The sequence below is a fragment of the Anolis sagrei genome, chromosome 4, assembly GCF_037176765.1.
Source record: "Anolis sagrei isolate rAnoSag1 chromosome 4, rAnoSag1.mat, whole genome shotgun sequence".
Lineage (NCBI taxonomy): Eukaryota > Metazoa > Chordata > Lepidosauria > Squamata > Dactyloidae > Anolis > Anolis sagrei.
Genome location: NC_090024.1, coordinates 219,743,250 through 219,770,753, shown reverse-complemented (window position 1 = coordinate 219,770,753; position 27,504 = coordinate 219,743,250). Strand labels below are relative to the sequence as shown.

At 42.0% G+C, this 27,504-nt stretch overlaps 1 protein-coding gene across 3 annotated transcripts in view; it reads left to right on the top strand.

The window, feature by feature from the left end:
- Nucleotides 1-27,504, top strand: part of SULF2 (sulfatase 2) — a 350,055-nt gene that overhangs the window by 206,954 nt on the left and 115,597 nt on the right. The window contains exon 1 of one of the 3 annotated variants that reach the window (XM_060772159.2): nucleotides 4,476-4,899. The exons of 1 other annotated variant lie outside the window; for it this stretch is intronic. The gene's annotated coding sequence lies outside the window, so the exon portion shown is untranslated. Of the gene's footprint in view, nucleotides 1-4,475; nucleotides 4,900-27,504 lie in introns of those variants that run through there. One more of the 3 variants, XM_060772157.2, reaches the window with a different exon arrangement.

Here is a 27,504-nt window from a genome sequence, read left to right as displayed (position 1 = left end):
TATCTCCCTTTAGCTTCCTATTAGCAGAGAATACCACCCGTCCCTTCTCTTTTGCCTTTACTTCTGCAACAACTCTTAAGTAGAAAATCTCTTTATGTGTTACGAGATTCGGTTTATTCATAAAGTATTCAGTGTGCACTTGGGAAGGAAGAACAAAATACCATAATAAACACTTTGGAGGGGAAAATTAAGAAGCTTTATTTAGTTTTAAATATTTTATCAAGGAAGCTATGAGTTACGCAGTGAAGACAGACATAGACAACCTGGTGTCCTCCAGATATTCTGGACTGTAGCCACCCGGAGACTGAAGCAGAATGGATAGTGGTCAGGGATTATGGGAATTCCAGTCCAAAGCATCCAGAGAGCACGGGATCACTAATTCTGCTCATGGAGATGGGAACAGGAAACAACTGCCAAAGGATGTTGTGCATGCATTTGTCCATATTTCCTGATATTTGTTGTAATTCACCTTTAAAAGAAGATAAGAGCTAGCTTTTATTTATATGATGCACCTTCAAGTGACTTATGATGGCCCATGAATTGCATCGTATTTTCTTAGGCAAGGAATAGTCAAAGATGGTTTTGCCAGTTCATTCCTCTGAAATATAGCCTACTGCACCTGGTATTCCTTCGCAGTCTCCCATCAAAGTGCTGACCAGGATTGATCCTACTTAGTTTCCAAGATCTGGTGGGATCTGATGCCCTTAGGGTGTTGCTTACATCCCACTTTCCCCCCAGAATTGATACTGTTTTGAGACAACACAGCATTATCTTGTCGTTCATTTAACCTTTAGAATTGCTGCTTGGGAACCAAATATGCACATCTCATTTTAGCAATTCCCTGTCCAAATAAATACTTGCACAGTAAGAAGGTCAGTCTTTTTCCTGTTGTGGTCCAGCCAGATATAACAGTTCCACAACAGAGATATTCAATATATATGTATTGTTGAAGGCAATATATATTCAGTTCCCAGTGAGACCAAGTCTTGGCTAATCTCTGTTTAAAATATTTACACATAAAAGACTACCGAACCTAGTAAATATTTCAGTGTATCATTGCAGGTCCTCCAGTGCCATGTTCTGCATTGCATTTTCAGAACCAGGGCTGTGTTACTGTGTGTGCACAAGGGTAAATTTCCCCAGATTTGATCAGGTTCAATCTTGTATTCCTGCATAACTCTACTTAGAGTAGAGTTATCTGGCAACACCATAAAGGAAGCGCTGTTTTGACTGAGTCTTAAGTTGTTGTCTTATATGCCTATATGTTTTATTCAATTGTATTTTATATGTTATATTTTATGTTCTGTTTTTAGGCACTTTGTGCCGAGTGTAAACTGCCCCCAGTCCAGAGAGATGGTGGCGGCAGATATATATATACACACACACATTACCCGTTGCCCAGGTAATGCATAAGGTTGTGGGTAAACTAAAATTCACATCATGCCAGGTTAATCCTCTGAAACTCCATCAATACTTAAAGTTTGTAATGTTGGACAAGTTTGCTCTAGATGCATCATTGGTAGGGTTCAGTGTGCTCTCTGGTTGCAGGATGAATTACAACTCTCACCATAGTGGGTCAGTCCTGTCAAATCCCTCCCATACGTTCAGTTGGTCAAGGGGGATCTGTGTGCCAATTCAGGTCCAGGTCCATTGTCAATAGGGTTAGGAGTGCTCTTTGATTGCAGGTGAACTATAAATCCCAGTACCTATAACTAACAAATGTCAAGGCCTATCCCCCCCCCCAAAAAAAAAAACCCCACCAGTATTCTAATTTTGACATATTGGCTATGCGTGCTGAATTTGGAGTAGATCCATTGTTATTTGCATTCATCTCTGGATGTGGATGATCTATGATTCCTATAATTCAAGGTGAATTTCCCCGAAAGCTGTCCTGTACTTTTTGTTGGTCATGGGGGGTTGTGTGTTCTAAGTTAGGTCCAGGGCCATCATTGGTAGGGTCCAGAGTGCTCTTTGATTGCAGGTGAACTATAAATCCCAGTACCTACAACAGCTATAAATCAAGGTGAATTCCCTACAAACCTCTCCAGTATTTTTCTTTGGTCATGCGGGTTCTGTGTGCCAAATGTGGTCCAGGTCCATTGTCAGTGGGGGTCACAGTGTTCTTTGATTGCAGGTGAATAATAAATCCCAGTAGCTACATCAGCTATAAATCAAGGTGAATTCCCTCCAAACCTCTCCAGTATTTTCCTTTTGTCATGGGGGTTCTATGTGCCAAATGTGGTCCAGGTCCATTGTCAGTGGGGGTCACAATGCTCTGACTTGATGCAGTGCTCCGACTTGATGTAGATGCACCCTGAACTTTCCCCTTTCTAACTTCACCATCTCTTCCTTGCCGGGAAGGGGGGGGGGGGGTTACTGAGATCCTTTATTGCACAGTCATCTTGTTCCCAGTTCAGGTGCATTCCAGGGGAAACCCACAAAGAATCATTGGCAAGAGCCAAGTTATGCAAGCTCTTTTTTTTCTTTTCTTTTTTTGGCATCTCTTCATAGTCTAACATTTGCTTGAAGCAACAGGAGAGAGAGGGAGAGAGGAGAGAGAGAGAGAGAGATCCCTCTTGTCATCAGGGGAAGCCTTGGCCAGGCTGGGAGCTCTATTATTCAGGGTGTTTTCTCCTCACAAGAAACGTGTGCGAAAATGAGCGCGTAATGTGGCCTTTGTGGAGGAGACAAGAGAGGACTTCATGTGGTGCTGTTCTTTCTCACCCAAAAGGAAACACCTCACAATCTCTGAGGATGCCTGCCATAGATGCAGGCAAAATGTCAGGAGAGAATGCTTCTGAAACATGGCCATACAGCCCGAAAAACTCACAACAATTGGTTGGTGGCGGGAGAAGTGGGATTTGGGGAAGTGGGATTTGGGGAAGTGGGATTTGGGGAAGCGAAATTCCTCCTCTTGAATCACACTAGCGAATGAATAATAACACTAATAATATTAACACTTTGTTTATATTCCGCCCTTCTCACCCCAAAAGTGACTCAGGGCAGACCACAGCATACATACATGGCAAACATTCAATGATGCTCTGTATAGACAATACAGAGACAGAACAGAAAGGAGGTGTTATTGACTCAGTGAGTGTGCAGCTGTTTTTGGTGCCAAGGAAGTTGAGTCCAGCTACAGGTGTGCTGTTGCTCCATTCTCTATGATGAAGAGCCACCAGGACTTCCTCCTTCGGTAAAAGTATGATAGCTGGGACTGAGTGCTGGTAGTGCTACGCTGATTCCGCAATGGTGGTTGTGAATGGGGAACACACGTGTGACCACGTGATCGAGACGGGCAGAGTGAGACCGGGCAGAGTGAGAGATGCAGGCTTGGCAGAGTCAGCAAGACAGTTTGTAGGAACAGAAGACGAGCCCAATGTGGGTCAGAAAGGGGGGGACAGAAGGGGAGGACAGAAAGGGGGGGGGACAATAAACAGGGAAGCATTACTTCACTGTTATCTGTGTCCTGCCTGCGTTATCTGAGTTCAGTGACATCTTGCCACTGGATTATGCTATTAGAGATGGCGAAGCAGCATTGTGGAATCAGTGTAGCGCTACCAGCACTTGGTCCCAGCTATCATACTTTTCCCCTCCTTTCTTTTTGATTGCCCAGCATTTTCTGATCTTTTCTTTATGGCGTCATAAAACACCATCCCCACTTTTGGTTTGGTGGTACCTAATTTCTCTCATTACAGCTAAAGCTGATTTTGGATGCTTAGATAAATGGGGGGGGGGGGGTGTCGTGTCAGGAGTGACTTGAGAAACTGCAAGTCGTTTCTGGTGTGAGAGAATTGACCGTCTGCAAGGACGTTGCCCAGGGGACACCCTGGTGTTTTGATGTTTTACCATCCTTGTGGGAGGCTTCTCTCATGTCCCTACAATGGGGAGCTGGAGCTGATAGAGAGAGCTCATCCATGCTCTCCCCGGATTCAAACCTGCGACCTGTTGGTCTTCAGTCCTGCGCCACTGGGGACTCCTTAGGTAAACAGTGAGCAGGGCTGACTGATCATGCCAACCTAGGGCTTGGAACTTGCAACCTTTGGATTGACAGATCTTATAGTTGCTGGTGATTTACCAGCTGTGCTAAACCTGGCTGTGAAAGGCTCCTCCCTAAACTACAAACCCGAGAATTCTGCAGGAGGCAGCAACCGGATTTAAAGTGGATTCATTCCCTAGTGTGATGAGGTCCTTGGGAAAAGTCTCAGCGCGCCTGCCGTCTGGGAAAGAGGCGCGTGTATATTTGGAAGAGATCAGCTGGGACGCCTTTCCTCTTCTCTCTCTCTCTCTCTCTCTCTCTTTCCAACTTGGACTTTGAACAAATGCCGGGAGGGGGGCCGGTGGAACAGGTTTCCTCCCCCTCGGAGCCGCGGAGGGAATGGCGTCAAGGTTGGAGGAGGAGGAGGAGGAGGAGGAGGAGAGGGAGGAGGAGGAGGCTCTTCTTGGAAGTCAATGAGCGAGGCGCTCCTCCCTCCTCTCTCTCCCTCCCTCCCTCCCCGCTCTGTTTTGAAATGGGATCCCGACGCTGCCTCCTTCCAGCGGGGCTTGGTCACTCTCCCACCAGAAGCAGCCACAACGGGAGCGAGGATGGTCTGGCGGAGGTGTAAAGCCCTCGGCGGGGAGGAGAAGGCGCAAAAGGGAGAGGAATAAGAAGAGAGGAGGAGGAGGAGGAAGAAGAAGAAGAGGGAGGCGCCCAGGCGAGGAACGCCGGCCCAGAAAGGCCAGCCCAGGGGCCCCGCACCCGGTCAGAGAGCCTCGGGAAGCCGAGGGGGAAAGAAGCGCAGCAGGGAGCGAGGGAAGGAGGGAGGATGCCATGCCACGCCGTGCCGGCTCCTGAAGCCGAGAAGCGTCGGGACATGGGGCTGCCGCCGCCTCCACCGCGCCTTTGACCGCGGACAGGTGAGTTTGGCCCAAAGGAGGAGGAGGAGGAGGAGGAGGAGGGAAACCGAGCCGCGGAAGGGGACCCAGGGCATCTGCGCCTTCCTTCCCCCCACAACCCCCTGCAGTCCTTTTTTCTTTGGGCCAAGAACACTCAGAAGTGGCTGAAAGAGAGGCTGGCATCTATCCCTCTGTGGTCTCCCCTCCCAATCATTGGATAGGGTTTTCCTTGGGCGAGGGAGAGCTTTGCATGTTCGTCTCCCCTCTGGGGACTGACCAGGGCTGGCCCTGCTGAGCTTCCACACACTTAGGGCCTCGGGCATCTGCGCCTTCCCCCCTCGACCCCCAGCAGTCCTTTTTTCTTGGACCAGAAACACTCAGAAGTGGCTGAAAGAGAGGCTGGCATCTATCCCTCTGTGGTCTCCCCTCCCAAGGGTTTTCCTTGGGCGAGGGAGAAGACTCAGATGGTTTTGGACGCTTCCTTCCTCTGAATTAGAGCTTTGCATGCACTCCCTGTTCGTCTCCCCTCTGGTTACTGACCAGGGCTGGCCCTGCTGAGCTTCCACACACTTAGGGCCTCGAGCATCTGCGCCTTTCCTCCTCGACCCCCAGCAGTCCATTTTTCTTGGGCCAGGAACACTCCGAAGTGGCTGAAAGAGAGCCTGCCATCCCTCCCTCTGTGGTCTCTCCTCCCATGCATTTGATAGGGCGAGGAAGACTCAGAGATGGTTTTGGACGCTTCCTTCCTCTGAATTAGAGCCTGGCATGTTTCTCATCTGGGTCCTGACCAGGGTTGACCCTGCTGAGCTTCCACACGCGCAGAGGGTATCTGGCGCCTCCTGGGCATTCCGAGTGGAGAGTTTCCAAAGGGATTCCCCGCCCAGGGATGTGGGGGTAGCCTCTCGCGCTGGGATCTGGGTCTCCCACTTTGCTGGATGGGAGCCGGTCTGCAGGCTTCCCTGGGTTCCGAGGGAGGAAGGCACTGGGCTCCCCGGCTTCAAAGAGCACTTGCGGCTTTGTCTCTCCGTTCGCGTCCGGGAAGGGAAGGGCGCTGTGCGCTCCTTTCTGGAGACCATGGAGGCAGTGGGCGAAGTGGCTCTTCCGTGGGGAATGTCCCGTGTCCAGCACTGGCCTGGCTGGGCGGCGAGAGAGTCCCGAGTGGCGCTCCCCACCAGGCACAGACCAGTCACGCCTCAGCCAGGGATAAAAAGTTAACCTAGATTCTCAATTGGTGCAGTGGGTCAAACCCTTGTGCCGGTAGGACCACATCCGGGGAACGGGGTGAGCTCCCGTCTGCCAGCTCCAGCTTCCCATGCGGGGACATGAGAGAAGTCTCCCACAGGATAATCAAACATCCGGGCGTCCCCTGGGCAACGTTCTTGCAGACAGCCAATTCTCTCACACCAGATGCAACTTGCAGTTTCTCAAGTCTCCCCTGACACACATACACACACACACAAAAAACAAAAACCGGGGATTCTCCAGCAACCGGCCACAGAATTAACTGAACTTGCATGCTGCATCCATAAAGCTGTTTTCACAATACAGTGAAAGGGTGTTGCATTGAGTTAAGTTTGCCTGTATTTGCTTTTAATTACTGTATTGCAATATTGATATTGCAATATTAATATCAGGAGCCCCCAGTGGCGCAGTGGGTTAAATCCCTGTGCTGGCAGGACTGAAGACCGACAGGTCACAGGTTCGAATCCGGGGAGAGGCGGATGAGCTCCCTCTATCAGCTCCAGCTCCTCATGCGGGGACATGAGAGGAGCCTCCCACAAGGATGATAAAAACATCAAATCATCCAGGTGTCCCCTGAGCAACGTCCTTGCAGACGGCCAATTCTCTCACACCAGAAGCAACTTGCAGTTTCTCAAGTCGCTCCTGACACGACAAAAAAATTAAATATATATTAATATCAAGTCAATAAAGTGTTTATGGTATAGTATTGGGCCCACTTTTCATAGTAATTCTCAAACTCCATTATCCAGCCCCCACCAATCCCCCCTCCCTCCGGGTGATGGTTAACTGAGAGCCTCCTGTATGGTCAAGTCAGGTCCACTCTAAAGGACAATGTTTTTTAAATGTATTGTCGAAGGCTTCCATGGCCGGAATCACTGGGTTCTTGTAGGTTTTTCGTGCTATATGGCCATGTTCAAGAAGAATGCTTCTAGAACATAGCCATATAGCCCCATAAACAACCCAATATTTTTAACGGTAGTGAAGGTAAAGGTTTCCCTTTGGCATTCTGTCTAGTCGTGTCTGACTCTGGGGGGTGGTGCTCATCTCCATTTCTAAGCCAAAGAGCCAGACACCTCCAAGGTCATGTGGCCAGCATGATTGTATGAAACGCGCCTTTACTTTCCCACCTATTGATCACACTTATGCATGTTTTCGAACTGCTTGGTTGGCAGAAAGCTGGGGCTAACAGTAGAAGCTCACCACGCTCCCCAGATTTGAACCACTGACCTTTTGGTCAGCAAGTTCAGCAGCTCAGTGGTTTAACCCGGGGGCGCCCAAAAGTAGTAAACTGTAAATCTTCAGATTTCTTTTTCTGGTATGTCAAATGTGATTTTAATGTGTTTTGTGCTTTACAAGCAAATTTGTCTGACATGGAGTGACTGTGGTAGAGAATGTGATGTATTGGTGTGGGGCACACCAACTGCTGCGGCACCTTAGAAACCGGAGCCCTCTTCTTCCTTTTCCTCCAACTTCAGCTTTCACAAGCCAACTTCATCAGAAGTCTGAAGCAGAGTGAATAGGCTGCCGGGTTAGGTATATGGGAAAATAGCCTTTTGTTGGGCTGGCTTGCACACATGAAAGAGTGTCAGCCTGTGCATTGAGCTGAGCCCTTTTCGTTTGTACAAAGAGACTTAAAAGATTTGGTGGGAACCACCCAGAGACCTTTAAAAAACCCAATCACAGAGGACTAAAGGGTTTAAGACCCACTTTTATTGAAGGAGCTGTTTGAAAAAAACACAGGGCATCACAACACCATAAGGCATATGCTCTTTTATTCACAATTGTTCGGCACCGTAGAGCCTTCTGTGGTGGAAAACGGAGGCCCCCAGAGTGCCTTGCTAATGCATGCAGAGTATATACACTTGCTCAAGTGCTTGCGCTGGGGAGCAAAGCTACTTTTTTGTCCCTTTGTTTTTCTTCGGGTGGGAGATAGGTTTCTGAAGAAGGAAGCTCTTATCATTTCATCTTGAGGTCTCTGGACTAGGAATCTGAACAATGGCGAAACTCCCACTCTGCTGAAACACAACTGTATAATGATGCATTTGGTGTGTAGCAACAAAATTATTCTATAGTCGTCTGGTTATAGCCATTGTTTGTGGGAAATAAGTTCCATGTCTTTGCGTTATCTACCAGTAAAGATGTTTAGCGTGACTGTTTTCCTTACTTGAGGCTTTTCTCTCTTTTTTGTATGTTTCTCTGATTGTATTTATATAAAAACTCAAAATAATGTGTGTATTACTCCATGTGTGTATCTCTCTTGGAAAGATGTGATATACATTGGGTGAATAATGTGAATTCTAGTTGGAGTCATCAGTGCTTGCAGTCCTCCATAGGCGAAATAATTCAAAACAGCCTATCGCCTAGATATGTCATTTATCATTCAATAAAAGGGCCTGGAACACATCCTTCTTTTCTGATCAAAAGTTATACCTTTGCACAAAATGTGTCATTTTTCTAAATGGCTTAGCATTCTAAATTTACTCTGTTGGAATAACCTTTGTCATGGTTATCAGTGACTAGAGTTTTAGGTCTCCTTTTTGTACTTTCGACTTAAAATCTAAACATTGTTACAGCACTGCAAAGTGATTTAGAAATCTCATGCATAATGTTTGTTTATATGCAAGCAAAATATATATTGCAATGAAATAAATTTTAGGTTGAGTACATAACCTTAGGAGAAAATGCAAACTATACTGGCAGTCCAAAAACCCCTAAAACTAGTGTTTCTAATGGAAATTAAGATAAATTGCATGTAGTTTAAGTGTCTTAGACTAAAAAATGTCTCTATTGGAGCAAAGACAGATGCCTGCATAAATGTGCACACTGTTCAATGAGAAAGCACAGAACAAGATCCAGCCATCAGTATGCCTCTTTCATTGGGATAGATGGTTGCTAAGGAATAAACTCAGTGCAGGGATTGCCCCCCCCCCCTCCCCATAGTGGATACAGGATGTATTGTGTAGTTTTATCCACTTAACTGGCATAATCTGCAAATTAGTCTGAACCCCTGATAGGTGTGAGCTGCTGTCTTCTTGCCTGGGTTTCCAAATGTGCTGCTTTCCTTCTGTTCTGTTCTGTTTTATTTCTGCATTTCAGTTATTAATTCAATCAGATTGTCCTTTCATCCCAATCATAAACACATTTGCGCTTACCCGAGTATTCTGGGAAGTGTTTCCAGTTAAGGACGTGTGGAATTGATTTTTCTTAAATTAAAAAAATAAGAAAAAGGAATTCACAGTATGTTACACACAGAGGCACACTGGCATGGTTTATCATAGCTTCTCAGTGGAAGGCAGAGATGTGATCTCAAAGACATAGAATCATAAAGTTGGAAGAGACCTCGTGGGCCATCCAGTCCAACCCCTTTCTCCAAAGAAGTAGGAAAATTGCATTCAAAGCGCCCCTGACAGATGGGCATGCAGCCTCTGTTTAAAAGCTTCCAAAGAAGGCGCCTTCACCACACTGCGGGGCAGAGAGTTCCACTGCTGAACAGCTCTCACTGTTAAGAAGTTCTAATAATGTTCAGGTGGAATCACCTTTCCTGTAGTTTGAAGCCATTGTTCTGTGTTCTAGTCTCCAAGGCAGCAGAAAACAAGCGTTCCCCCTCCTCCCTATGATTTCCCCTCACATATTTATACATGGCCATCATGTCTCCTCTCAGCCTTCTCTTCTGCAGGCTAAACATGTCCAGCTCTTTAAGCCTTTCCTCATAGGGCTTGTTCTCCAGACCCTTGATCATTTTAGTTGCCCTTCTCTGGATACATTCCAGCTTGTCAACATCTCCCTTAAATTGTGATGCCCAGAATTGGACACAATATTCCAGGTGTGGTCTGACCAAGGCAGAATAGAGGGATAGCATGACTTCCCTGGATCTAAACACTATACTCCTATTTATGCAGGCCAAAATCCCATTGGTTTTTTTTAGTTGCTGCATGACATTCCTGGTTCATGTTTAACTTGCTGTCCACAAGGACTTAAGATCTTTTTCACACGTACTGCTATCAAGCCAGGTGTCTCCAACTCTGTATTTTGTATTTCATTTTTTCTGCCTAAGTGGAGTATCATGCATTTGTCCCTGTTGAACTTCATTTTGTTGTTTTGGCCCATCTCTCTAATCTGTTAAGACTACTTTGAATTCTGCTCCTGTCTTCTGGAGTATTATCTCTCTTTCCCAATTTGGCATCATCTGCAAACTTGATGATCTTGCCTTCTGACCCTTCATCTCAGTCATTAACAAATACGTTGAACAGAACTGAGTCCAGGATGGAACCCTGTGACATTCCTCTCGTCACTTCAATCCAGAATTGGTGAGCACTCTTTGGGTTTGTTTGCTTAACCAATTACAGATCCACCTAACCATAGTTTTGCCTAGCCTATATTTGACTAGTTTGTTTGCCAGAAGGTCATGGGGACCTTGGCGAAGGCCTTACTGATGCGCTACATCCATGGGCGTTCCCTTCATCTACCCAATTTGTAACTTTATTGAAAAAAGAGATCAGATTAGTCTGAGACTTTTGAAACATTTCTGAGTTATTCTTTTTCAAGATTCACTGCTTAACTTTGAAAAGATTTGCTATTTCCTCAGGTTTTTTGATGTGGGTGATGGTGATGGTGCTGGAGGGAGTCCTCCAATTCGACTATGAAAGTTTTAACAGTAACATGCCTTCTGATTCTGAATTTGCAGGTGAATGGCATCCTGTTAAACCACTAATGTCCATTTAGAATCATAGAATCAAAGAGTTGGAAGAGACCTCATGGGCCATCCAATCCAACCCCCTGCTAAGAAGCAGGAATATTGCATTCAAATCACCCCTGACAGATGGCCATCCAGCCTCTGTTTAAAAGCTTCCGAAGAAGGAGCCTCCACCACACTCCGGGGCAGAGAGTTCCACTGCTGAACGGCTCTCACAGTCAGGAAGTTCTTCCTCATGTTCAGATGGAATCTCCTTTCTTGTAGTTTGAAGCCATTATTCCTTGTCCTAATCTATATATCCCAAATCAAGTATCCTAATCTACTCTTTGCCACTTCTATGTCTTCCAATGAACATTTGATCTCTTACTCACACTTTCCACTTCATTTTTGCTGACCACTCAGTCATTATTTCTTTATCTCACTTTTCCTACTTTCCGGTAAACAACCACAAACCTTGTATAACAAGTCAGATTCCAGTGAATTCAACATGGAAATGAGACCAAATTACTTCTCTAAAGCTGTTGGAATACATCTACTATGACCATGTTGGCTGGAGGTGTTGTGGTTTTTATCTCAACACAATTGGAGGGCTCCTTGTTGGAGGATAGTAATTCATAAGGCTTCCTAATAGGAGTGGAACAAAGTGAGAGGAGGAGAGGCTGGCAGTACATTTGGGCTGGGAAGCCAGTTATGGTTTTGTAAGCTGTTTGCAGTAGGTTTCCATGTCCATGTAGATATTTTAGCTCAAGTCTCCCAAACTCCTAGCCTAGCACACAAACCATACTGCCTCCCTCATTCTTGATGTCTTGCAGTAACATCTAGGGGTCATGGAGGTTTGAGTCCAGCAATATTTGTTCACCTGAAGCTGGAGAAGACTGAACCCATATTTACTTGAGTGTAATGCGGCATCTAATCTAATGCACACCTCAATTTTTTAAGCCCTGAAACCAAAAAATATTTTCTGATGAATATAATGTGCAGCAGCAAAAGGTGTACTCTTTGTAATATGGCCATTACACTTACTGACTGCTTAGAATTCCTTATTTAAAAACAATTATTCTAGAACACCAAGGTTTCCAGCCATGGAAAACAAACCTTGGGTTCATCTCTGCTGTAGAATGAATCTACTTTAACTGCCTTAGTTCAATGCTATGGAGTCATGGAGGCTGTAGTTTTACAAGGCCTTGAGCCTTCTCTGCCAAAGATTGATGCCTCACCAAACTACAAATCCCAGGATTACATAGCATTGATCTATGACAATTAAATTGCAAATGGCATCCTTCAAATAGGAACTCCAGGTGCTCCTGAAGCAGCTTCCCCTATTGCTTTGGTTCAACACTAAGATTACCCTATTGTGCAAATCTAATGTGCATCCTGATTTTGATAAGGTAATTTAGCCCAAAAAGGTAAGCATTAGATTTGAGTAAATACAATATGTATTTCGTTTTTTCTAGCTCGAGAACTGTTATTTTTTTCATTGGTTTGTTTATATACCCAGAGAGCTTAAAGCAGTATACAAGGTTCCTCTTCATTCTGACTTTAGCCTCACAAAAACTATGAGATAAGTCATTTTACAGCAAGGAGAAGTCATATTCCCATAGCATTGATCTTTACTTCATTGGATGCACTTGCAGAGTGAGCTTGGCTAAACCATTAAAAGCAAACTCCTGGAGTTCTCATAGGACTTGCATATTAAGTGGGGAAAAGCAGACTTTGCCAAACTTGCATCAATAATTTGCAGGAGTCTATGGGTCTTGCTTTATTCCCTTAAAATGGCACAGATTTCTGTTTAGTCTTGTGCAAAATAAAGTCTATGGAAAACTACACTGCAGATAATCTAGATCTTGCATTACAATGTGAGAAGAGATCATTGTGCAATTCCTTGTGCACTTCTTTTATTTGTTCCCCTAAATAACAGCAAGTTCAGAACTTCAGAAAAGCTACTAATTGTCACAAAATGCTTATGCAGTCAAATTGAGAATGTGGTTGGAATGAATAAGTGTTAGACCTCACATAATGTCACAAAATTGCTTCATAATATTTCTACTCATAATACATTTATCCAGCCTTTCTCTGAGGCCTAATTTGACTTGCTTTGTACATGTTGCTGCTATTTAGATTTTTTGTAGATCACGCAAAAGCTAGTGCTAATTGGAGTTAGAATTTTTCAAGTGATTTTAAGGGCTGGCCCTATACGGTGCACATTACTAGACACTGCATACAGTTAGATGTTCCTGAAACACTGGTACATTCCTGTTCAGCCATGGAAATCCATTGGATGGCCTTGGGCAATTCAAATTAAGCCTCAGAGGAAGGTGATGGCAAACTTCTGAACAAATCGTGCCAACAAAACCTTGTAATAAGCTCATCTTAGGGTTACCACTAATTGGAAATGACTTGAAGGCACATGACAATAACTACATGATCAACAACAACATACAACCAAATAGCTACCATGTTGAATGTGGGCAGAATGTGGGCAGTGATGCAATAAATGGTATCCAGTATCTCTTAAAGCGGTGGTTCCCAACCTTTTTTTGACCAGGGACCAACCTCCAACATTAGTACCAAAAGGGGTACAAATCAGCTTTTGGTCAACTTTAGATTTGGTTTGGTTATTTGGGGTGCTCATTCAGAAAATTGCATTGGATAGACTACATCAGCTCTAGTTTCTGATACAGAACATATGCCATCCAATAGTCACCATCTGCTCACCCACAAAAAAAATTCAATAATCTAGAGCTGATGTGGTTTATCTAATGGGTCGGGGCTGGTCAGGAACAGGGAAGGAGTGGCAGGTGGTGCAAAAGGAGTGGAAACAAAATAAAAACTAAATAAATAAAGAGGACGGAGGCTCGCAGACCACAATTTTGTCCTTGTGGCCTACTGGTAGTCAGCAGCACACAGATTAAGAGCCACTGTCTTAAAGTACTGTAACCAAGCTACACTTGCCAGATTCAGTACAAATATATCAACTCACATTCTCAAAATATAGCTGTGTAAATTAGCCTTTGGCTTTCTCACATGATGTTCTGTGGATTTTGCTGGCTTCCATAATTGGAAAGAATTTGACTGTGATCTTCTTTGGAATTTTGTCACAACCTTCATGGTGGTATCTTGACCACTTTGAATGTGGAAACATCTTCCAGTGTTGTGTATTTTGATATAAAATGGTTAATTATCTTTTCGGCTTTCTTTCCTAGTTATTACATTCGAAACTCATTCTGATTGCAGGCTTTCAGTTGGTTGTAAAGAGTACTTATGAAGAGTACTTATTTTGATAATGACAGAGATGTAATGTGTGAAAATAGTTTAAACATCTGTGTAGGGAAGGTGAGCTTTAAAGTAATTATATTGGTAAAAGATGTTTGAAAGCAAACATGCTGCTTTATGCTCTCACAAATAACTGTAATTTTACAGCTGTAAATACACATAAGAAACTGCAAGTAAAACCATTTGAGTAATACATGTGTTGAACAAGAAATTCCACAGGCAGGCATTTTATCAAAACACATGATCTGTCTCAACAAGCTTACAATTTAATTTTAAGTGAAACATAAATGCAAGGGAGAAAGGGCTGTGGTGATGATGGATTGAAAGAAGAAAAATGATCCTTGGTTTGCATGATAGGGTTCATTTTTTCCTGAAGATACGAATCAGGGCAGATAGTTGGTCATAGGATCTCCAAGAAGCAAGGACATGTTGACAAAACCAACGTTGATGAAGAGGTTGAAACATCAATCCAGGAGCTAGTAAGAAATACCTTTTAGAGAAGCATGTTGTGAATTGAAAAAGTAACCCATCGAAGTACCCATTCATCATACAGATGTACACAATTGTGAAATCTGTAAAGAAAAAAATGTGTTACATTTCCTATGTCAACATTACTTCCGAACAAGAAAATGTACCAATATACACAGTTTGAATGTGATTTTCCTGCTTCTTGGCAGGGGGTTGGACTGGATGGCCCACGAGGTCTCTTTCAATTCTGTGGTTCTAATCTATGATTAGAGTAGTCTCCCCATTGCATATAGGCAGGTGAGTAATATGCATACCATAAATTCATCTATAGCAATTATAGTAAATTTTCTATTCTCCCATTGGACCACTACAACAGAAACCCAAACATGAAATAGCATATTTTCTAAAAGAAAATCTAAGATGTTTTCAGGGATATAAATATCCCTGAAAACAGGGTGTGTCTTAGAATTGTGGGAGGTTATTTTATATATTATATAAAGCTTTTTCCTGTTGGTGGTACTGAAATTTCTATGTGTCTTACAATGGATGGTGTCTTAGAATTAAAGAAACATGGTAGTCCTATACATGAGATCTAAGGGATTTAAAGACAGGGAGGGTTTAGTGTAAATCAAGTGTGGCATAGTAGTTTGAGTATTGGATTATGACTATGGAGACCAGGGTTTGGTTCATCCATGGAAACCCACCAGGTGACCTTGGGTGAGTCACTCACTTTCAACCCCAGAAAACTTCATGATAGGTTGACCATAAATTTAAAAAAATGACATGAAGATACAACAACAAGAGCTTAGTGTAGCTTGGCTGCCAAAGGAAGGAATTACAAAGAGAGTCTGAAGAGTAGTCAGAAAGTCTAACTCAAGGATAAATCTGTGATACTTCCCAGCACCTATTTAAAAAATTAGGTGTGGATGTTAGTGCTAAGGTGTTGACATTAATTCAGAAATTAGTTGATTTGATGATAATCTTCCCCTTTTTATGTATAAAACTCAAAAATTCTTACATTAACTATTTGCAGCATGTTATTCATAAATGTAGAAAAATCAATTAAGCTTACAAAATGTGGCCAAAGGCAATTGCCCCATTAACCTCAAAAGATACAAATTAATGTGAAGTGTTAAATGAACTCAATCGACACTTGAGTTCTGTGGACCTCAATGGCATTATAGTGATTAAAATTACAACTTTTAAAATGTTTAATTAATTAGACATAGCAAATTAATTTTGACTGATTAAATCCAAGCTCTGGTCTCTGCTTTGGCTAACTCAATGAAACTGCTGGTATGTTTTATAATAAATTATCTCACCTTGACAGGATCTGGATGCAATAGAAAGAGGCTAAAGTACAATTCTTTCTTGGAGTGTTGTATACATTCCAAAATATGTGCTGTAGTGCCATGTGCAGGATGGAAAGCTGCGTCTTTGAAGCTGTGACACTTCCTAATCAAGCCTTAGAAAAGCTGCTTTTAAAGTCCTGAACAATATCAGTACAGTACGACCCTTCTGTGTGTGGTTTTACTTACTCGCATCCATAAGATTGCCTTCTATAGGAATTTTTTAGGTCCTCCAGGTCTGTGCTTCCACTGAAAGTTACCATGGAGTCATGTTGGGGGATCTAGAAAATTCTTAGAGAGTACCGTATATACTCAAGTATAAGCCAGCCCGAATATAAGCCGAGGCATCTAATTTTACCACAAAACACTTATTGACTCGAGTATAAGCTGAAGGTGGGAAATGCAGGAGTTACTGGTAAATTTCAAAATAAAAATAGATGCCAATAAAATTACATTAATTGAGGCATCAGTGAGTTAAATATTTTTGAATATTTATATAAAACTGTAATTTAAGATAAGACTGTCCCATCTCTAATTAAATCATTATTCTAGCCTTCTTCAATGTAAATGTGGTTATATATCCTTCCAATAATCACCATAGTTTATTTTAACTATACATTTTGGGGGAAATGCTGTGCGTATATGAATAAAGAAAAGTGGGAAAGACTGGCGCCAAGAGAGGAGAAGAGGAAGGCACGTGCTGCGTGAGAGAGGAGGAGAGGAAGGAGAGCTGGGTTGCTGTGCGTAGAGGTGAGGGTCATGGCAGGAAGGCGTGCGGCTGAAATAAACCCTTCTTTCAGCCCCATTCCTTCCCACCAGGACCATCACCTGAGTATAAGATGAGGGGAGCTTTTCAGCCTAAGAAAGGTCTGAAAAAACTAGGCTTACACTTGAGTATTTCTATCTGGAGTTTATCCCATCCTTATCCCAGGAACAAGTGGATTGTCCACTCCCACCCTTGCTTCACATCACGAGGGATTGAACTCTGGCTATTAAAGGAAAAGAAAAATAGCAATCTACGGAAGTAGCAACATTTCTTAGTTTTCCTTTTAAAGAAATAAGGAAAAGGATCAAGTGGCTGCATTATGGGCCTCACTTCTGGTTAGGAGATTGCCCACAGGACAGTCTATTTGACCATGTCATAGATTCAGTTCAATGCGGGCGATTCTGACAGCTCTTATCCCATGTACTTTTGAAATGGAATATCGTGGACCCTGAGCTCCTGAGAAAATATCATACCCCCCCCCCCCGAAATTTTTTTGGACTGTTTATAACATTTGGCGCAGGAAGTCCTCCTGCATCGTGGGATGGGCTTCATCACTTTTCATTGCCTCAGTGGCTTAGAACTGTTTTAAAATCATAGAATCAAAGAGTTGGAAGAGACCTCATGAGCCATCCAGTCCAACCTCCTGCCAAGAAGCAGGAAAATTGCATTCAAATCACCCCTGACAGATGGCCATCCAGCCTCTGTTTAAAAGCTTCCAAAGAAGGAGCCTCTACCACACTCCAGGGCAGAGAGTTCCACTGCTGAATGGCTCTCAGAGTTGGGAGAGGGGGAGGGGTTGTAATGTCCTCTGTCTCTTCCAAGGTGTCTTCCAGAAGAATTCATTCCTTTCAATAGGATTTACCCCCAGATTCCTGTTTCAACGTGTCCCCCACAGATATGGGATTGTACTGTATTTCACATATCCCCTGACTTTTGGGGATGCACAAGGGAGATGCAACTACCAGACAGACTTTATTCGGAGTCTATGGGTTGCTAAAGTGGTAGCTTTTGTTTTGTATCTGTTGGATTCTGGTTGTCTGAATATAAATTATCTCTCTGTTAAATAGCCATCAAATTACTGGGAATACAAGAAGACTAAGTTTATCCTGAATTAGTTCTCAACTCCTGAAAAGTGGATACAACTGGGTTTATCACACTGTTGAATTTATCATTCTCTGATGAGATCACTCAACTTTAGTTTATTGATTTAACTTACATCATCACGCAGCTGCACATAAGAATAGTTTGGGGTATCCAGGCTGCTTTTGATTTTTTTTGTAGGTTTAGCTGTAAGCTACTGTACTGTCTGAATGTACAGAACTCTATACAAATGATAAATACAATTTAACTAACCACATACATTTTAATGTGAAGCAAATTTGTTTCATTACATGTACATGTCTTTGAAAAATATTTCCCCTGCTTTGTATTGTTTTCTCCTGGGAAATTTCTCGCCTGTAGATATTCCTATTAACAAACAGCCTTAAAAACTGTTTGATGGGGTCACTTTGACCTCTAGTGCACAATGTTTCTGGGGTTTTTTTGTCTCAGTCATTCTAAAATGGGTAAAATTGGCCACAAGAGTGATGCGAGTGAAAGCATCAATTTTCTCTGCATTAAGGGTGGAAGCCTGAAACACCATCTGGCAGTTCAAACCCCATCATACTTGAGGACTGCCTGGGAGATGGAATTGTAGAAAGCTGGGATAACACACATTATTATTATTTTGCTGTGCTTACAGAGTATATTTGACATCACCTGTTGGTGGAGGGTTAAATAATCCATTAGTCTCCTAAAGTAAAATATAGTAGATTGTATCATTTCAATGACATTCTGAACTCTGCATTTTTTCTCATTAGAATATTTGATTGTTACCTACCATATATAATCACATTTAAATCAACTATATATATAGTTGAGGGCAGGTTTGAGGGCCAGAATTAGGAATTTCAATGACCCATCTATATAAATAAAAATGTAATGTTCGTTTGTGGGATTAACATAATTCAAAAACCACTGGACGAATTGCCGCCAAATTTGGCCACAAGACACCTACTAACCCAAAGAGTGATCATCACCAAAAAAAAATTTAATTTTGTCAAATTTGGGAGTTGTAGTTGCTAGGATTTATAGTTCACCTACAATCAAAGAGCATTCTGAACTCCACCAATGATGGAATTGAACCAAATGTGACACATAGGACTCCCATGACCAATACAAAATACTAGAAGGGTTTGGTGGGCATTGACCTTGAGTTTGGGAGTTGCAGTTCACCTACATCCAGAGAGCACTGTGGACTCAAAGAATGACAGATCTGGACCAAACTTGGCACGAATATTCCATATGCCCAAATATGAACACAGATGGAGTTTGGGGAAAATAGACCTTGACGTTTGGGACTTGTAGTTACTGGGATGTATAGTTCACCTACAATCAAAGAGCGTTCTGAACCCTACTAACGACAGAATTGGGACAAACCTCCCACACAGAACCCCCATAACCAACAGAAAATGCTTAAGGCTATCCAGTCCAGCTCCCTTCACCAGGACAAGAAAACGTAATCAAAACCCTCCTGACAAAGAGCCATCCAGCCATAGATATAGATAGATAAATAAATATGATTCACACAGAGAGATATAGTATCATAGATTTGAAAGGGACCCCTAAAGAAGGACAATTATATGTTGTATGTTCCAGAGTAGGCAAACCAGATAAAGAAGCAGCAAGAAATACTCTTTACCCACAAGAATAAAGAAATTACATATATTAGAAACAAATACTTTCTCATTACTGTACTTTATTTTCCAGATCACCAGACTAGGCCACAGCAATGCATGGCAGGGGACAGCTAGTGAATAAATAAAAGATTAATATGCAAAGAAGGAAAATCATAAGAGAGTCAGCCATCCCTGGTTGCTGCTGCCATTTCCTGCCTAGGAAGGTGGTTCTGTGGCAGGCAAAGTAGAGGGTTGATGCTTCTTTCAGGTTCTTCCAGGATGTAATAAACTCTCACCTTTCACCAATTTACTTGCAGAAGGTTCTTTTTAAATGAGTTATGGTGCAGTAGTTATGTTGATCCATGAATAAGCTGACCTAGTTTTTTCTAGCTGTTTTATTTTATTACAATCTCCAAAACTTATACACAAATGTATACAAATGGCCATCCAGCCTCTGCTTAAAAGCCTCTAAAGAAGGAGCCTCCACCACATTCTGGGGCATAGAGTTCCACTGCTGAACAGCTCTCATAGTAAGGAAGTTCTTCCTAATGTTCAGGGGGATTCTCCTTTCCTGTAGTTTGAAGCCATTGTTCCGTTTCCTAGGGCCCTTCGACACAGCCGTATATCCCAGAATATCAAAGCAGAAAATCTCACATTATCAGAGTGTGAACTCAGATAACCTAGTTCAAAACAGATATTGTGGGATTTCCTACTTTGATATTCTGGGATATAGGGCTGTGTGGAAGGGCCCCAGTCTCCAGGGCAGCAGAAAACAAGCTTGCTCCCTCGCTCCTATGACTTCCTTTCACATACTTATACATGACCATCATGTCTCTTCTCAGCCTTCTCTTCCAAAGGCTAAACATGCCCAGCTCTTTAAACCATTCTTCATTGGGCTTGTTCTCCAGACCCTTGATCATTTTGGTTGCCCTCCTTTCCAGCATGTCAACATCTCCCTTAAATTGTGGTGCCCAGAATTAGACACAGTATTCCAGTTTTTTTATACAAACCAAGGCAGAAAAGAGAGGTAGCATGACTTCCCTGGATCTAGACACTATGCAGGCTAAAATCCCATTGGCTTTTTTTTTTTTGCCGCCACATGACATTGTTAGCTCATGTTTAACTTGTTGTCCATGAGGACTCCAAGATCTTTTTCATGTATTGCTCTCAAGCCAGGCGTCCCTGTTGATCTCTCATCCAACTACTAATCAGATCTGATGTGGCTTGGCTTCAAGATCAGATGGAATCATACATGTGAGGTCAGTGGTGATCAGTGATAGAGGTCAGCTTCACATTCAGAAAGTAAAATGGCCTGAAGTCCATGAAAGCTTGTGACAGAAAAATGGTTAGGAGTTTCTGTTCTTGTTTTAACCCTTCTTACTTCACCACAAGTATCCAGAGGAGCTCTCTCCATTCTAGAAGACACAATCAAGGGATTTTAGGATCAAGTTAAGGCTTTGGAAATGGGGCTGATCGTAGTTTGGTTGTGCTATTGTTGAGACTGAACTAAAAGGTATGTCAAAGAAGTTCATCTTTTTGATTTTTTGGCCACAACCCAGCCAACCAACTTGCTGAAGCATAAGTAATTGTTTATCAAGAGCAACCAAGAGCACTTTGCCCCCAAAATGCAGTGGTGGTCTCTCTTGGTAAGAAAGAAGCAATTTTATACTTGACATTCACCAGTCATCAACATTCCTTCGTCCTTTTTGTCTTGAACCCATACAGTTTTTGTTTAAACATTTCTAACTGGCTACTGTTCTGACAGTAGTTCATATTTTCCATCCACTCCCCAGTGATCTCATTCCTTAAACCTTTAGAAGCAATCCATACTGTGCCTTGTAAACCTTCCTGCCCTTATCATGTTCCTAGTCCTTTATGGTGCAGAGGAGATTTTTAATGACTTGTATACCATGTAATATTTTGTATGCTCAAAGAGGGTAAAAAGGAAACCTTTACTTCCTGGTGAGGAGCCTTTCAGTCCCTAAGCTATGTTCCATACAAGGTGTAAAGTTGTCCATTCCTTTGGAGGAAATGTATGCCCTTGGTGAACGTTGTTTTGCTCTGATTTGGGTGTGTTTGTATAAAAAAGACCCTGGGACTGTTATCACATGTAATTTTTTCCATTGCTATCTTTAAACTTTTTTCCTTTAAGGAAAAGTTTCACTGGAAAAGCTCCCAAATTTATTTTAAACTCCTTTCATATTGTTATTTTTGCTCCGGGCTGATAATAACAAAGCATCTATTCAGTATTTCTATTATTGCCTGAATACCAATTTATCAAGAAAGAACCAGCAAGGACTGTGAGTAACTCAACCTTTATAGTGACTTGAGGATAAAACTCAATTTTTTCAGGGTTTTTTAAAAAGACACACCCTAAAAATTCATACTATAATAATCTGTCAGGGGGAATTGCAATTTTGTCTGTTGTCCTACTTTTTATCCTTTTAAAAAGTTTTGCTCTCCTGTTACTTTCTCCCTTTGTCCTCAGCTAACCTCAGTTATAGTAAGTTCAAAGCTACGCTTGTTCCTTGAGATTTCAGATCTGGCCACATTGACATTGCCTTAGGATGAACCTATGCTGTGGGATGAACTTTGACACAATTTTAACTGCTATGGTCCAGTGCTACAGAATAATGGTTCTAGTTTTACAAAGTCTTTAACTTTTTCTGTCCAAGAGTGCTGATAGTCCACAAAACTGCAACTCCCAGGATTAAAGTGGTGTTAGTGCATTCATTCCACACTGTAGAGCTGGCTTATCTGTAGACACCTTCAAGTCATGTGGCCGGCATGACTTCATGGAGTGCCATTACCTTCCCGTAGAAGTGGTACCTATTGATCTACTCACATTTGCATGTTTTTGAACTGCTAGGTTGGCAGATGCTGGGCCTAACAGAGGGCGCTCACTCCACTCCCTGGATTCAAACGGCCAACCTTTCAGTCATCAAGTTCAGTGGCTCAGCGGCTTAACCCGCTGCCCCACCGGGCGCCCAAAGTGGTTTTAATTTTGGGAATTTTATGTACGTGTTATAAGTTTGTTTGATTCCCAAACTTGTAAAAGGCAGGATATAAATGGTTGTTGTTGTTATGTCAAAGTAGTTTGCAGTCAGTTTTATTGGAGGAAAGACAGAAGAGGCAGAATCTTGCCATGTTTCATAAACTCAGGTAAAGGCAAACTGGAGTACTCATCCTAATGTGTGTGTTCTTCCTTATTAACAACTTTTGATCACAGTCTAATGTCACTTGACCACGTGTGTTTCAATTTTTTTGTGTGCAATGTTGCAGGATTTGGAACCCTTCTAACTTGTGGAAACCTAATCTTGAATCCTCCTCCTCCAGGGTAGATTGAGTTAAGTCATGATTTGAATCATGAAGAGAAAACACCAGTTTCAATAATGGATTTAAGCAGTGCTTCACATATTTCTTGAGTAACGATGCAGATCTGATTACTGAATTATGTTAATTTACCATTCAGTGGAGCAGCCTGCTACATCTAGAAGTGTACAGTCTGTGTAATTTTAAGTCAGCATTCATTATCTAAAACATTTGCAATTCAGGGGGCCAGAAATTTTCAGAATAATCATTCAGAATTAGCCAGAACAAGGGGCAGTTACGGCTTGAAGTAAACTCTTGTAGGTGTGCAGTCTATGGGGCTTTTTGTACCTTGGTGGGCACTGGCAGGAGGCATGTGAGTCAGTAGTACTTTGAAGCAGTTGTGTTTGATTTTCCCATATTTAATACCTCCAGTGTAGAACCTCTTAATGTGGAAAGCTTAAATGGGAGAGCTCTCAGACAGAGGGAGTTGGAATGGATGGCCATTGTGGTCTCTTCCAACTCAATTCATTCTATGGAGGTTTCAAACAGAAATAAGGAAAACAAGGCTGGCATCAGCTATAAGCCCTGCTGGGATTCTTGATGCTGGCTACGGGCAGTTTGAGTGTAACAAACACATTGATTCTTTTTTATGAAACTGTAAATCCTATGGTTCTTTCCCTTACGGTTGTTGAAAGTTGGAAATGACTTGAAAGTCCACAACAAAAACAACAACAACAACAACAAAGCATAGAGTTCACTAACATATTTGCAGTGAGCCTTAGTTTCAGCTCTTTTTAAAATAAGAGTCGAGGTAAATTTCCTGCTTTGCTTCTTTTTAAAAAGAAATGAGCTAAATGTTTTTAAAAATGATTTTAAAGCAAACCATTAATTGTTGGGGTTTTTTTTCCTTACACCTTAAAAGAGTGGCCATTTATGTGATCTGTGAATGTTCCATTATCCTTGTAAATATATGACATTTCTGTGAAGATCCGCCTTTCAGTTCTTCCCATTGCCCATGCATTTACGTATATTGGTCTAAGGCAGCGTAGGAATTGTGTGGCCCTCTAAATATTGTTGGGCTGCAGTTTGCAACACTCCCTTTTTCACTATATTACGTTGTTTACTCTATCATTGATACTCACATTGGTGGTTGTAAACTGACAGCAGTCCATAATGAATTTCTAGGAATCTTTGACTTGCAGGTCACACAAACACTCTGTTAAGGTTAGTAAAGGTTTCCCCCTGACATTAAGTCCAGTCGTGTCTGATTCTGTGGGTTGGTGCTCATCTCCATTTTTAAGCCAAAGAGCTGGCATTGTCCATAGACACCTCCAAGGTCATGTGGCTGGCATGACTGCATGGTGCACCATTATCTTCTTGCCGGAGTGGTACCTATTGATCTACTTACATTTACATGTTATCGAACTGCTAGTTTGGCAGAAGCTGGGGCGAATAGCGGGAGCTCACCCCACTCCCTGATTCAAACCGCCGACCTTTCGGACAGCAAGTTCAGCAGCTCAGCAATTTAATCCACTGTGTCACAGGGGGCTCCACGCACTCAGTGGTACTGAAATTAGTGTTGCTCTTACAATCAATGGCATATTAGATTTGAAGAAATACAATAATATAGCAAAAATGTGGCATTAGTCCCTTTCACATTGGGAAAGAATATGCTGCTGTGCAGCCTTGGATGGCACCAATATACCATGCAGATTCTTGTGGAAATTTTTAAGAAACTTTATTGCCTGAGGAAGAATAGCACACTGTACTCTCTTCCCTCCAGGCAGGGTCCACGGTGCCCAAATATAGCCAAATCATTCTGGCAATGTAGGACAATAGTCATAATCATCATAGGTGCTCACTCGTGGTCAAGTAAGATTGTTTTCCAGAGGTGGAATCTTAGCAGTGGAACTGTAAATAACCGTGAAGACCAATTCTGGATCTATACAATCTTTCACAATGAGAACATAGATTTCCACATAGAAAAGGGCCACAACAAGGGTTTACTTGACATGTCTTCCACTTGACATGTTTTTCCCTTTCGCCCTCTATTTGTCCCTCTTCAAAATCCATAGTACTGTTGGTAGCAGCTGACCTCCAGTTACAATACTTGAGTACCAGGGCTTCCCAGTTCTTGGTGTATAGGCCACATTTTAAAGGTTACCTTTAAGCCAATCTTTACATCTTTTTGTTGTCCTTCAACGGTCCGTATTTTTTTTTTAAATGTAATGACAATAAATTAAACAGCTAACACTTTCCTATCCTTTTTAGACATCCAACAGCTGGCTTATTCAGGCTAATGCCAGGCTGGCCCTAATAACCCAACTCTAAGCTTCTTTCCAAAATGTATCAGCATCATCCACTGCATAATTGTGCAAACCATTCCACTGTGCTAGGGACAATTGAAGTAATCCAGGGTTGAGTCTCAAGATATTTTTTTCAGCAGCAGACATTTACAGATTCCATGCATTTTATAATGTACTTAACGTAGGGTCTGCATTGACAAGAAAATGTATTTCATAATATATGGTTAACCACCTAGACTATATCCTGTTATTATCCAGCAAACAAATACTGTAGATAAATAGGTTAGTGATAATGCCATGATACTCATCCATTTTTAGGCATAAGTGATGAGCAATTGATTTCTTCTTCCTCTTTGCGCTACTTCTCAGTCATACACAGAATATTCAGCATCTCTTCTGGTGCACATTAATATAGTATCAAGACACAGGTATGCTGGCATCATTTTTAAAGCAAGGGTGGGGTATTGACATGGATTGAATCCAATGAACAACAGCTTTATCAGTCTAAATTCTTATAATTCCTCTGTAATCTCTGCTATTAATTTTCACAGATTATGTTTGTGTGGCATTCTTTTGTCAGCATTTAGGATTTTAAAGGCAATGGGAAATACGTTGTTCTATAAAGATTTCTTGCAGGACATGAAACCTTGTCCTTCTGATTATTTACATCAACTTCCTCTTATACATAAGATGGTGCTGACAGTGGAAAGGACATGTGAGTGGGTTTGCATATGTATACATGCATTCATGTGTGTATGAATGGTGGACAGTATATATGAAAGTTTTTATCTGCACCTTACCAGCCCATTTAATTCTAGTGTTGTGGCTCTGAGAAAGTTTTTTCTCTCTCTCTAATACATTTGGAAGTAGTATAATGCAGTGTTTCCTGTTCCATTAAGGATGCTGTGGTTTTTACTCCTGCATCCTGAAAAACTTAGTAGATTGCTTTCTATTCTAAGCCCATTGTTTCTCCTTGGCTTGACACTGTAGGGTAAGCGCAGACAATATTTGAGTTGAGGGACCTGATTCCTCAGCCAGAATCTGCCTAAGTGCCAGATGCATTCTCTTTTAGAGCTATCACCTGATTAAACAGGTCCAAGTAGATTAATTGTGTAATTTTAGTTGAACTATGTAATTTGACTGCATCTGTCTCCATATGATTAAACACTATAATTGAAAAGCAACAAACATTCTTTGGTTTTAGATGGTGCCATAGGTCACACCATCTCTTGCATAGAGTGGTGGTGCAGTTTCCTTTTCTGGACATCTTCAAAAAAGAGGCTTGACTGTTTAGCAGCTGATGGGGATGATTTAGCTGTAGGTTCTTCATTGAGCAGGTGATTGGACTCCATGGCCCATGAGGCCTTTTCCTTATAATATAATTTAAAGATTTAATGTAGAGTGAATAAAGAGTAGCTAGTCAAGAGAAAAGGAAGGTGGAAAGCTGCTTTATATTGGAATCTCTCTAGGAATCTCTAGGTTTTCAAGTACAATTCTATCATCATTTTCCTGCAGTCATGTTGGAAGAAATATAGCAATTTCTTTTATTGTGGCCTTTCACTTTCATTGGAGTCCTTTGCCTCTAACACCAGCAAATGTGGAGGGTTGACTGTACTTTCATTGGCAGCAGTTGCATTCTTCCAACTACAGGCAGTCTTCAAGTTCCAAACAAGATAGGTTCGCATGTTTGTTCTTAAGTTGTATTGGAAGTCAGAACAGGTACATTTTTAAGTGTGACTCCAGCTATATATATATAGCAAGCTTTGGGTAGCATAGGGAAGGGTTAACATCCCTGTGGTGTTTTTTGTTTCCTGTCTGTACCCCTGTATAGAAGATTTCATCTCACTTTCTGTCCCTGTGATAATTGGATTTTGAAAAAAATGGCTTGTTGTGAAAACAAGGATTGGTGATACAGCTTCAGTGGGGACACCTTTCCCCCATGAAAACTCTTTCAGGAGTGGATTTCCCTTCCTTGGAGTAGATTTCTCTCCCTTCCTGTTATCTTACTCCTGTTTGTAATTATGAGCTGTTTGTAAATCGGATGCATGTAACTCGGGAACTGTCTGTACATATTCTAAAGGTTTGACATGAAAAGTTCTTTCCAAGATATATATGCATCAGGAGCACTTCCTGGAATAATTTCTGGTCAGGATAAAAGCAAAAAAAATCATGCTGTGATACAGATATGTGTAGTATGGAATGCATAGATCCTTGTGTCCTAATAGAAGGGGAATGGCATGGGATGCATAAAGAAAACAAAACGGAGGAGCAAGACTGTAGAACTGTCTCAACCTTCATAATGTCGCAACCCCTTGATACAGTTGTCCATGTTGGTGACCCCCAACCATAAAATTATTTTTGTTGCTACTTCGTAACTGTAATTTTGCCACTGTTATGAATTACAATGTAAATATCTGATATGCAGGATGTATTTTCATTCACTGGACCACATTTGGCACAAATACCCAATTCACCCAAATTTGAATACTGGTGGGGTTGG